Source organism: Apium graveolens, chromosome 2 (genome assembly GCF_009905375.1).
Source record: "Apium graveolens cultivar Ventura chromosome 2, ASM990537v1, whole genome shotgun sequence".
Classification (NCBI taxonomy): domain Eukaryota; kingdom Viridiplantae; phylum Streptophyta; class Magnoliopsida; order Apiales; family Apiaceae; genus Apium; species Apium graveolens.
The window spans coordinates 107,206,585-107,217,242 of record NC_133648.1 but is presented as its reverse complement, the minus strand read 5'-3'; the positions used below and the strand labels follow the sequence as shown (position 1 = coordinate 107,217,242).

The following is a 10,658-nucleotide window of genomic DNA, read 5'->3' as shown; positions in this document are numbered from 1 at the left end:
AAATGAAGAGAAAAGAACGAACTGAAGAGAATTGTATATATAAAAAAAAATATATATACTGCCACAAAATATCTGGCTTGGAACCTACCTCTGAATTATAGAGGTTTGTCATAGGAGAACAAAACATAAACGTATTTATATCAGCATCAAGTATTATAGCATCGTATTTCCCATGCCTAAATATTTTTATTCCGTCCATCATTCTATGGACCCATGCTCTTCCTCGAGCTTATACACAATCACCTTTGAAACTCCCTCGATATCGAAAATCGAATCTGGGATCTCATTCTAGATCTCATCGTTACTAGAATCCATTTCTATACCGCAACCTTCTTCATATGGGTAATACTACTCTTTATCGATAAGAAGGAATAAATATATCATAGGTAGATAATTGACTTAATTAGTCTATCAATGATAACTTATACACCAACACGACCCGATTAGTGGTACTTACTCTCAACATCCATTCCAATACAACTCTCACGGTTGTAAGTAATCAGCTCATTACTCTCAGAATCATTCCTACATTACTATGGCCCACCGTTGACCTACTGTAGTCATTCGTTTTCCATGAAGTTTTAATAGCTAACCATACGGAGTCCATTCATATCATATCGAATTCTTCTAAGGAGGTAACATGATCACCGTTCTTGATTCATGAAGAACACTCCTGATCCTGACGTACATTCATGACGTGAAGCAGATAAAATTGCAGAAGAGTTTCAATCAAAGCAACGATAGCAGGTTAATACCATTCTTAATCATATGCCTTAAATAGAAGACTTAACTCAAAGGTTCGTCTAGTCCTTTTGGAAACATGGTCCTGGCTTATCCCAAGATAGGACCTTCTAAGATAGATAGCCCGTTCATGGCGATTACATGAATTAAACCTTTACCAACTACTATTACGGTTGGGTATTGCACAGTCATCAGAAGGAATGTCAATCTTCCAAACCATAACACAACCTTCACATTTTTAACCATCATCACTGTATTCTTTTGGCACACGCGCCTATAATTATCCGCTTACCTTTAAAGTGTCGGCCACCTCTTTGGCCTTTCCTGATAGTAAAATTTCCTTACAGTCAATGTCATTTTAACCACCTCCAAATAAATTTCTACCTCATTTCAATCACAGCTTATGTGAAGATGTTTCAATATCTTGGTGTGCAGTGATTGATTGATATCCTAGTATTGGTTGTGCTTATTCGTCTTATGTGCGTAGCTAACATATAAGAGAGCGTGTTAATCTCTATTGAAGTGAAAGTGAATATAGAGGTTTAGAACTTTCCATGCTAGCATAAGTTCATGTATAATTGTTATGCATGATTCGTAGGTAATTTTAACCATCTCACTTGCCCTATGTAATCATGATAGATAACTTGTTCATTAAATCTTTATATTGTCAAACTCTATAGACATATAGGGTCTCGACATAATTGGTGTCTATTCAGCTTCTATCTCTTTTATGGATGTCTGGTAGTAGGGTATTCATACAATGAAAGTTGGCATTTACTAGTTTCGTGTTATCTGATTACTTGTCATCACTATTGCATGCTTATGTTAAGAACAGTGAATTTAAATGAAGTATTTAATGAATTTAGAATCTCATGTTTGTCTCATATAGTTAATTCAATCACTTTTATTCTTAGTTAATTGCATGTTAGTTTAATCTTAGTTATAAATATCTCAACTTGTTATTGTCTTAGCATTGAGCGATAGCCATACCATTGTTGCATAGGTGCATAATCTTAAGTTAACTAAAAAGAGTCTCTGTGTACACGAATCTGATTTATATCTTATACTACTTGCGAACGCGTATACTTGCGTGTAATTTTAGCGTGTATTTTCGCCCTAACAAGTTTTTGGCGCCGCTGCCTGGGACTTGGTGTTAATTTTTAGTTTATGTGCTTGACATTAGTAGTCGTTAAAGTTCACTGACTCAGATTCTTTTACTATCACGGTTTACTTGTGCGTGTTTCAGGTACTCTAGTTTTTATTGCAATAGGAGAACCAACAGCAACGAAAGTGTTGATGGATTATTCTCAACCAAAGATCAATGACATTCAATCTAGTATTGCCAGGCTAGTTATCGCAGCTAATACCTTTGAGATCAAGCCTGGCATAATTCAGATGGTACAGAATTCAATCCAGTTTGGGGGTTCTCCAACAGAAGATCCTAATATGCATATTAGGGATTTCATCGAGATCTGTGACACCTTCAAGTTCAACAATGTTTCTGAAGATGCTGTGAAGCTGAGACTTTTCCCTTTTTCTCTGAGGGATAAAGCTAAGTGATGGTTACACTCTCTACCAGCAGGTTCTATCACTACTTAGGAGGATCTCGCTCATAAATTTCTTACTAAATTCTTCCCTATGGTGAAGACAGCTGTAATGAGGAATGCTCTTACTCAATTTGCACAGCAATCGGGAGAATCTCTATGTGAAGCTTGGGAGCGCTACAAGGAGATGCTTAGGAAGTGTCCTCATCATGAAATGCCTGATTGGATGATCATCAATTGCTTCTATAATGGATTGGGAGCATAGTCAAGACCCATACTCGATGCAGGATCAGGTGGAACATTATGGGAAAAGAGCTATGAGGAAGCTTATGATCTAACTGAACTGATGGCTGCTAATAAATATCAGTATCCAACTCAAAGATTGCCACAGGGCAAGGTAGCAGGAGTTCTTGAAGTGGATACAGCTACGACTATCACTGCTCAAATAAAGGCATTGTCTATGAAGATCGATTCTCTGGCTAACTATGGTGTTAATCAGATAACCAGAGTTTGTGAGTTGTGTGCAGGTTCGCATGCGATGGAGCAATGCGCTATATCTAGTGAATCAACTCAGTTTGTGAGCAACTTTCAGAGATCGCAGCAACCAGTTACAGACACTTATCATCCTGACAACTGGAATCATCCTAACTTCAGCTGGAGCAACAATCAGAATGCGATGCAACAACCATTTCAGCAGTTTGGAAACAAGCAATTCAATCCTCCTGGTTTTCAGCATCAATTTGCACCAAGACAACAACTCCGACTTCAACAACAAACTCATGATGCAGGTCAATCTTCGAATGAAAAATCTGAATTGGAGGAGTTGAGGCCTATGTGCACAAACCAGGCTCTTATATGCCAAAGCCAGGTTGTTTCTATCAAGACTCTGGAGAACCAAATAGGGTAAATTGCTAATGCCTTATTGAATCGACTACCAGGAATGCTTTCTAGTGATACAGAAGCCAATCCAGGCAAGAGGGCAGTTAACGAACAAGTGAACGCCATCACCTTGAGATCCAAAAAGGTCCCAAACCCCCAAATTCAGCAAGACGAAGAGTATGAAAACTCTATCCAGAATGCAGGTGCGTCTGCACCCTTGCCAATTCCAGAAAATGAGATTGTAGCTGAAAAAGTGGTGCAAAAAGATGCCGAGGTGGAATCAAGAAAGAAAACTGAGGAACACATTCCTCCTGAGGGTAATACAGGGGAAAAGCAGGTCTATTCTCCACCTCCTTTTCCTAAGAGGCTGCAGAAGCACAAGTTGGATAAGCATTTTGCTAAGTTTATGGAGGTGTTCAAGAAACTTCACATCAACATACCTTTCGTTGAAGCTCTTAAACAGATGCCTAGCTATGCGAAGTTTATGAAATATATTCTCTCTCGGAAAGTGAAGCTCGATGACTTAGAGACCGTTGCTCTTACAGAGGAATGCAGTGCAGTTCTGCAATAAAAATTGAATCCGAAGCTTAAAGATCCAGGAAACTTCAAGATACCTTGCACCATTGGCAATCTGTCATTCGACAAGTGTTTGTGTGACTTGGGAGCTAGCATCAATCTGAGTCAGTTTTCAAGAAACTTGGACTACCTGATCCAAAACCTGTGAACATGTCTTTGCAGTTGGCTGATCATTCCATCACTTATCCGCGAGGAGTAGTGGAGGATATCTTGGTTAAGGTGGATAAGCTCATCTTCTCTGCTAATTTTGTCATTCTAGACTTTGAGGAGGATAAGAATATTCCCATTATCTTGGGAAGACCATTCTTGGCTACAGGCCAAACTATGATTGATGTGCAAAAAGGAGAGCTTACGATGAATGTTCAAGATCAGAAGGTCATTTTTAGTGTGTTCAAGGCAATAAAGTTACCCACAGCTAAAGAGGAGTGCTTTAAAGTAGAGCAGGTCGACTCTGTCATGAATTCGAAGCTTGAGCAATTGCCAAGGTCACATACTTTGGAGAGATCCTTAATAGGGGACTCAGTTATTGAAGATGAAGAATGAGCAAATCAACTGCAGGTTTTGAATGCACCTTCGTGGAAGATGAAGTTGGATATGCCATTCGATTCTCTTGGGTTAGCAGAGCTGAAAATTTCTCAGGAGCGTCTCGAGTCGCCTATCAAAGAAACTCCCACACTTGGGCTCAAACTGCTGCCAGATCATTTGAGTTATACATTTTTAGGTGCACCACCTGACATGGGGTTGTAATATATCTATGATAATCTAAAGGGTGACCGGCCGGTTCCTACCGTGCTTATAGATGGTCCCTCTCATGCACCATGGACAGCTAATAGGTTTGGTCTTGGTGATGCGCAGTTTAAAAGGTTGATTCGTCGTATTGAGGCCATGCATGACATTCACAGACATTTTGCTGAAGATTTGACACACGCTCTTGGTATTTTTTTCTGAGACACTGGTTTCGAGGTTGATTGGCCACCTGATCCTCCACCCGAAGAGGGTGATCCTCCCAATAACTAGGTATTTATGAATTCCTTATTATTACCTTCAATGAGGACATTGAAAATTTTAAGTTTGGGGGTGATAATGTAAGGATTAGTTTGTGTGTGTCCATATAGATTTATATAGATTCATGTTGCATGTTTAGCTGTATTTCATTCATATTTTCGCATGATTGTTCATATAAGACATGTTTGTTTGTGTTTCTATGTGAGTTCATATAGTTGCATGTGCTTGCATATAACATGATCCCTTAGGTTGAGCTATTTCCGATTGATTAGTCGATGTTAATTTGAGTGTGGTGATGACGAATATAGGGTTGTTTAAGTCTAATGAATTGATTTGCATGCCAGAAAAAAAAATTCACAAGTCTTATAGGTTTGATTTTGAGCTAGATCATGATCATACTTTTTTTGTTGTTGAGATTTAATCACTTGGTTATATTTAGAATAAGTGATATTCTATTAATGACAAAAAGAATACTGAATTTTAACTGGAGAAAAAATTGGATTTCATTGCTAGTTGTGAAGAAGGCTAAGCGTCAAATGGCTAGTAGTCGGCTCATAATTAATGAGTAGTCTAGGGTTGAATGAGATGGAGCGAAATGCACTCATTCAGAAATTGTTGAAAAAAAGAAGAAAAAAAAAGGAAAAAAAGCATAAAAAAGAGAAAAGTATTTGTTTATGCATAATTGATCAAGAGTGAGCTCTTTAATACTCGGGTTATTAAGTTCTAGAGGACTTTGTGCCTAGTGACCTATGGCTTTTATAGTCTGGGATCCGCTAACCTAACGCTCGCTACATGGGTATTATTGTATAAGTCTTTTGGGACCTCATTCATTACATTATCAAATAATCATCTTTGTTATGTGTTCAATAAAATCATGAATTCTTGTATAACTCTAGTATAAATAAGGTGTTGAGAGTCATTATACATTTAACTTCTATTCTATTTATAAACTTGTGATTGTTTTGATGAAAGATAAGTTATGATTATTGATCTAGTATCGAGAGTATTTCTGTTAAGCATTCCACACACGCATGTTCTGGTTTGTGAGTTGATTTGTGAGATTTATTCGAACTCTGTTTTGAGTCGTTACATTCTTAGAGGCGTTGGCTTATTCATTTGGTTATGGTTATTCTGAGGGGATCGATTACATTATCATTTAGTTGCATTCATGCATTAGGTTTGCTTTATAGTTTTTGAGTCTGTTTATGCTTGAGGACAAACATCGATTCAAGTTTGGGGGTGTGATAAGTGGATTTTATATCTACTTGGAACACTTCATTACAATCTTAATTTGGTGTTTTGGACAAGTAGTTGGTATTTTTGATATGTTTTTATGTTATTGTATTTCAGGTATCAGTTAAATAAAGAAAGGAGCTTTTCAAGGAAATATGCTTAAACAAGATAAGAATTGGAAGCCCAGGCCATTCTCAAGTTGTATAGAATTTCGTTAGCTTTGTGTGGGCAGTTGAATCGCCTAATTCTGACGAGCAGAACTCAAGATACGACTAAAAGAAGAAACTGCAGAAAAGTCCAGAAGTCAGGCGCGACCGCCCCCAAAACAAGCGCGGTCGCCCCGCCTTTGTGCCAAAAAAATTGCGCGCCCGCACTGATTTGAGCGCGGCCGCCCCGCCCTTTTAGCCCTAAAATCCTGATTTTAGTAGAATTTGATGATTTTGAGGGTCCAGATCCACTAGGGGCTTATATATAGTGATAAAAGGACATTTTTAACAAGGAGCGAGGGGAGAGCAATAAGAAGACCTAGAGAGCACAAGACGGCTACAGAGAAGAAGACTTTTGTTTTCTTTAGTATAGTTGATACTTAGATGCTTGTTTTTGATTTGTCTTTGAACCCTAGTACTCTTATATTGTTTATTATCATGTTTTTATTGGAACCCATGGTGACGATGAGTTCGATTATGAACTAATCATTATCGTGGGGTTCTAACGGATTTACTTATGAATTTCTATAGTTAATTTATTTCAATATCTTGGTGTGTGGTGATTGATTGATATCATAGTATTGGTTGTGCTTATTCGTCTTATGTGCTTAGCTAACATATAAGATATCGTGTTAATCTCTATTGAAGCGAAAGTGAATATAGAGGTTTAGAACTTTCCATGCTAGCATAGGTTCATGTATAATTGTTATGCATGATTCGTAGGTAATTTTAACCATCTTACTTGCCCTATGTAATCACAATAGATAACTTGTTCATTAAACCTTTATGTTATAAAATTCTATAGACATATAGGGTCTCGACATAATTGGTGTCTATTCAGATTCTATCTCTTTTGTGGATGTCTGGTAGTAGGGTATTCATACAACAAAATTGGCGTTTACTAGTTTCGTGTTATCTGATTAGTTGTCATCACCATTGCTTGCTAAGGTTAAGAACAATTACTTTGAATGAAGTATTTAATGAAGTTGGAATCCCATGTTTGTCTCATATAGTTAATTCAATAACTTTTATTCTTAGTTAATTGCATGTTAGTTTAATCTTAGTTATAAATATCTCAACTTGTTATTGTCTTAGCATTGAGCGATAGCCATACCATTGTTGCATAGGTACATAATCTTAAGTTAACTAAAAAAAGTCTCTGTGGGTACGAATATGATTTATATCTTATACTACTTGCGAACGCGTATACTTGCGTATAATTTTAGCGCGTGTTTTCGCCCTAACAGAACCTCCAATTGAATTGGAGGGGATTTGACCAGGTTACTGTCATGTACCATGACCTCAAACTCTTGATCTTCTTGCAAAGAGCTAGCACATGAATGTTCCTGGCTTGCCTCCCCTATAACAGGCTCATTGGCAATTGGACTCCTAGCTTCAATTGTTAAGGCAATTTTAACTAGGGTTTTGAGGGGAGTTACATGAGGAACTTCCAATTGAATTAGAGAGGATTTAGATAGCTCCCCCTCAGGAGTACTATCCTCAAACCTATCAATCTGTGAAGATTGTTGAGCACATGAAGGTTCTTGAGTAGATACCACAAGGTCTTAGTAAAAAATGATGAAACCCCTGTGTTTGTGTTGGTGTCATCAAGGTCTACCCCAGAGTGTAGCCTCTCACCAACTAAATGTGGTTCCTAGGTGGTGAGCATAGTTTCATGAACCATGTCACTTAATTTTGGAAACACTTGAGAGTTAGATTCAAGTGTTTGATTGAATTAAAAAGAAATTTTAGATATTAGATTTCTAATTTTAGGATTGAGTGTTGGCAGCTCCCCCTGAATAGATGAGGGAGCTTCAAAAGATGTGCTCTCTCTGTGTGTGTCATCCTTATTCCTTCTTTCATCCACTTGAATGTGTTCAAGTGTTGGTGCCGACTCTTTACAGGGTGCACTAGGGAGAGTGCTCTTTTCAATAGAGGCACCCTATTGAGAGGATGTACCTAGAGTCTGTTTTATGCCCTCTTTTGCAACTACATCCTTTTGAGAGGATGCAGAGGTAGCTTGAGTGGTCAACTCAGTTTGCTTTGCCTTCTTTGGTTTCTTGACCAAGGTTGACTTTGGTTCTGTTTGATCCTCACAACTCTCATTTACCACAGTCAAAGGTGCCTGCTTTCTCTTCTTTTTACTCACTTTACCCTTTTGAGAGGATGAAGTGGTTGGTTTCCTAGCTTCTATTGGTAAAGAAAGAGGGGTCTCAATTTGGGAAGGTCCCTGTTGGTGCTCCTGTGTTTGTGCTTCCACGGGTACATGAGCCATAACTATACTAATTGTTACTGTAGACCTCATTTCAGGCATTGGGTAAGGGTAACTCCAGAATCTCTCCAACAAAAATGGAGTGATTTTAAGACTTACAGGTACCTTGTTCTTTGTAATGAGTGAGCCAAATAGAACTTTGGACACTTGCTTATAGTTGCCTATTTTAGTTCTATCTATACCATTAAGCATATGAATGTCATGCACTTTATGATTTAAAGCAGACATTATAAATCTAGGAAGAAAGATTTCCTTACCTCTTGATATCAAAGGCATTGTGAGCCTAGTGCTGAGCTCCTCCATTATCAGGTGTCCTATATTGAGGTGTTTGTTGTGAGCCATAGAGAACACCAGCTTCTGAACAACAATTGAAACGGTATCATACCCTGTCTTCCTACAAGTGAATGCCCTCACAGTTGATTCTTTCACTGTAGTTTATGAAGTCCATGAACTCGGCTAGCTCATCTTGTGTTGGAACCTCCACCAAATTGTCAGTAGGGATGCCCAAAGCCACATTAACATCATCTTCAAAAAACTCCACCTATTGGCCTTGAATGGAACAGTTAACCACCATGGACATAGCTTGGTTCTCATGCACCATTGTCCTTATCACAGTTGTGTTCCAGAAATACCTAAGAACATCCAAGTATAGTACTAGATTTGCAGTTAGAGCACCTGTAAAGTAAGTTTCAGAAAGAAAATTCACAAAGCCCTTGAAACTGTTAGGAGCTTGATTTGCATCTGTAAAAGCAAGATAGTTGGTGCCCCCAGTTCGCACAAAACCACGCAAGCGTACGCGATCACAAGTAGTATAAGATTAAGTTAAGTTTGTTCCCACAGAGACTGGTTTAAACAAAATATGCACTTATGTAACAATGTATGGTTATTATTCACTGCTATGACAAGTATCAATTTTGAGTTGATTAACTAATTAAAGTTATTATAGTAGCATGTATTAACTAAGAGAATAAAATTGATTTACTTATATGAGATAAAACATGGGATTCTAACTTCATTAAATACTTCATTCAGAATTTATGCCTTTAATCTTAGCATGTGATGGTGATGACAACTAATCAAATAAAACGAAATTAGTATACGCTATCTTTTGATATACGTATACCCTACTACTAAACGTCCACAAATAAGATAGAAGTTGAGCAAACACCAATTATGCTTAGACCCTATATGTCTATAAGATTTGAAAACATAACGTTTTAATGAGAAAGTTATCTATTGAGATTACATAGGGCAGCGTAAGATGGTTAAAATTACACTACGAATGATGCATGACAAGATACATAAACCTACGCTAGCATGGAAAGTTCTAAACCTCTATATCCACTTTCACTTCAATAAATATTAACAAACAACTTAGATGTTAAATACACATCTAAGAAGAATAAGTACAACCATACCAAGAAATCATAAATCACCACATACTAACAATTTAGAACAATCAACTAATGAAATCCATAAATAATCTGCTAGAAGCCCATGACAATGATTAGTTCATGATCAAACACATCGTCACCATGGGTTCCAAGGAAAACATGATAATAAATAAGTTCAGAATACTACGAAATAATATAAAAGTACTAGGGTTTAGAACAAATCAAAAACAAGCATCCAAAAGTATCGCCTAAATCGAAGAATGCAAAACTGAAAACTAAATCTTCTTCTCCATAGCCATCTTGTGTGCTTTAGGTATTCTCTATGTTCTCCCTGGCTTCCTTCTTCTTAAAAATGTCTTCTTTTCTTTATATATATAGCCCTAGTTGACTTGGACTCTCGCAATAACCAAATTATAATCAAATCAGGATTCTGCAGAATTTGGCTGGCGTGGACGTGCTTGAACAGGCGCGGGCGCGCTTTGTTTCTAACAAATGGGGTGCGGGCGCGCTCCTTTGGGCGAGGGCGCGCCTACTTTCTATATAATTTCTGCAACTTTCTTCCTTTTGTGCTCCGTCCTTCGTACAAACTTCCACGACTCCTTCCCTCATTTAAAAGCTCATTTCCACCTCTGACTAGTGCCCTGCAATGACTTAACACAAAACACATCAAAAATGCCAAATACTTGAGTCCAAAACACCAACTTAAGCCGATATGAAGCGTTCCAAGTAGATATAAAATCCACTTATCACACCCCCAAACTTAAATCGATACTTGTCCTCAAGCATAAACATAGTCGACACTAATAAC

At 37.7% G+C, this 10,658-nt stretch overlaps 1 non-coding gene across 1 annotated transcript; it reads right to left on the bottom strand.

The window, feature by feature from the left end:
* Nucleotides 1-2,394: 2,394 nt before the first annotated feature.
* LOC141710342 (small nucleolar RNA R71) lies at nucleotides 2,395-2,501 on the bottom strand. The gene has a single exon (XR_012570868.1). It is a non-coding gene; the product is annotated as a small nucleolar RNA R71 (small nucleolar RNA).
* Nucleotides 2,502-10,658: the final 8,157 nt, after the last annotated feature.